Source organism: Wasmannia auropunctata, unplaced genomic scaffold, assembly GCF_000956235.1.
Source record: "Wasmannia auropunctata unplaced genomic scaffold, wasmannia.A_1.0 LD335841.1, whole genome shotgun sequence".
In the NCBI taxonomy this organism is placed as follows: domain Eukaryota; kingdom Metazoa; phylum Arthropoda; class Insecta; order Hymenoptera; family Formicidae; genus Wasmannia; species Wasmannia auropunctata.
In genome coordinates, this window is record NW_012027049.1 from 4853 (window position 1) to 7953 (window position 3101).

Below are 3101 nucleotides of genomic sequence, written 5' to 3' on the forward strand. Positions count from 1 at the left end.
CATAATTTGCCAACAAAGAGTATGCTCCATTTGAAAGTTTCAGAGAATTAGTGTCTCATGGTTTACTATTATTTTTCACCAAAATAAAGTTCAGAATCGAGGGCGAGAATACAGGGCATTTTTGGGGTCATTCTTTACAAGCAAAGTTTTGGGATACCCATGGGCTGCCATGTATCACCAGCAGCTGCGGACTTAGTTATGAGAGACATTGAGGAGGAAGTGCTGAAGAAATTCGACTTTTATATACCATTTTACTTTTGATATGTAGATAACATTGTAACGGCGATTCCTCACTCAGCCATAGATAATGTCCTCGAGAAATTTAATTCGATGCATCCGAGATTGAAACTTACCAATGGAAATTGGAGGCAATTCATTTTTTTTTAGATACTTTAATTAATGATAACATAGAATTAAATTTGATTGGTACCACAAACCAACATTCTCGAGAAGATATCTAAACTTTCAATCACAGCACCCGCTCTCTCAAAAAAAAGGCACGATTATAGGTTTAAGACATTTAAGACAGATTATAGGTTTAGAGTGTTTAGACAGAGCATTTACTCTTTCACATCCAGAATTTTACCAAAAAAACTTGGAATACATAATGAACATATTATTGGAGAATAATTATCCTCTTAAATTTATTTTTGAAACAATTGCATCGAGAATTAGGACGTTATTAAATAAAAAAGTAATTAACCAGAATAGCACTATTATAGCTAATGAGAAAGAAAAAATTAAATGGTTCACCCACCCATACTCTATTCACATACCTTATATATTCACATACCCTATGTAAAAAATATTTCTGAAAAATTTTAAAACATTGTTAAAGACAACGACGCGAAATTATGTTTTCATAACATTAATAAACTACAAAGCATTATCAAGGTACATAAAGATCAATTACCACATTATCTAAAGAAGAATGTAGTTTATAAAATTTCATGTAAAAACTGCGATACATGCTACGTAGGTCAGACAAAGAGATTTTTAAAGACTAGAATTGCTGAACACAAAAAGGATATCAATAGAAATACTAACTCCCACTCGGTTGTAACAGAATATAAATGTATTCACAATCATGATTTTAACTGGGAGGATGTGGAAATTCTGGATGTAGAGAGAAATTTTAATAAACGATTAATATCAGAAATGATCAACATTAAACGCCAAAAAGCAATATTAACTTGCAAACAGACACCGAATACTTAAATTGCGCTTATACTCTGTGACCATGATTACAAGCTATTGTTTATAAAGATATAAAGAGACGAAAATAATTTTTATCCTACAGACACTGGTGATAAAAAATGATATATAATAGGGCATTACTCGCTCGGACTTTGACGAGTACAGATGCTACGATAGTTTTATCTTTTCTTTTATTTTAAATTGTGACCAAGTTTTATACATTTTCGTTTATTTATTAATTGTATCGTTGCCAAGACTCGAAGTGTGTTTTATTATGTTTGAGGTGAGTAAACTTTAGTATAATTCTTTTAGATCAAAATTTTTTTTTTTTACACCGATTTTAATTTGAGAACATACAATTAGACCATGCAGCCCTTCAATTGTACGGACAGCTATTGAAGATATCTAAAATTGCTTCCTTACTCATTAGACGTGGAAGAACACAAGCTTTAGGAAACTAAGAGTGAGAGTTTAATGTAATTTTTTTTTAATTCATCACTGAAAGTGGCTAAGAAATATAATCGAAACGTCTGACTTTAGAATAAAGCAAATTTCATATAAATCAATTAGTGCGTACCAATAACGCTGATTCCCATCTGTCTTACTTACTTATGTATTTTCAAATTCCTTTTATTTTAAATTTATTATTATTGAAAAATTATCAATTTTTAACGTCCTCTAACTAAATTATAATTTCTACAGTATTGACATTTTTAATCAGCGTCCTATAAATTACAAAATTACAAGGTATGGACAAATTCTAACGAGAAACAATTTTCTATAAAGTGTGTGCGGAGTTCTTTAAATAATATATTAAAATATTAAAATCTTTATTACATTTATTTTCTCGGATTTTTCTATTAAATATTATTTTTCTAATAATTTATTATAATTTGTCTGTCATTATCTGTATAAAAAGTTATAATACATATTATTACATATTTTTTCTAACGATATATACATATTATAATTTACTTATGTTATTATCTATGTTAAATAGTTGTAATGATAGACACAATAGTTAAATAAGTTTAATTTATAAGTATATTATTTAAATTTAATATAATGATTGATTTATGAAAAATTATAAAGACCGAGTTTTGTTCTCGTTGAAATATTGTCTCCGTCCTATTATACTTAAATATTATTAAACTGATTAGGAATTAGTGCGTTAAAACAATAAATTAAAAACTTTTTAGATTACAGTCGCTTATTATCTTAGATTATTTAACGTATATCTTTTGTTTGTAGATAAATACATGGATATTCTCTTGTAATTTAATTTTGTATATATGTAATTATGTAATTTGAACATATTACATAATACATATTTAATATAACACATATTACATATATAATTTTGCATATATATAATTATGTAATTTGCACATATTACATAATTTTTTGGCAACACGTGAATATGAGTTATTGAAATTGGATTGATGGAATTCGTAATACATGTTTGGCACTTTTTTATGTAATATTTGATAATATCAAGTTGCTTTTTTCGCAATATTAATTTGAAAAGAAAATATTAAAATCCACTTCTCAACAAAATTAAAGCATCACTTGCTCTACCCTCCAAAAATAGACAAAATTCAAGAGAGTGTAACTTCGTCAAAAATGATCGTATCGAGATGTTCAAAAAAGCATTTTACAGTTTAAAGTCTCTACTTTACAAATCGATACTTTAGAAAATGGTCCTACTGATCTTTCATGGAATTACACGGATAGAAAAGAAGACCCGACGAATCTCAAAATTTTTTACAAATTTTGACAAGTTCCATGGCGCGAATTAAAAATCGCATGCAAATGCAGTTTACAGCTTTCGAAAGAGTGAATCTTTACCTTTAATTTGTTTTTTTGTTGAGCGTTGTACGATTTTTTTCACCGAGTTATTCAAC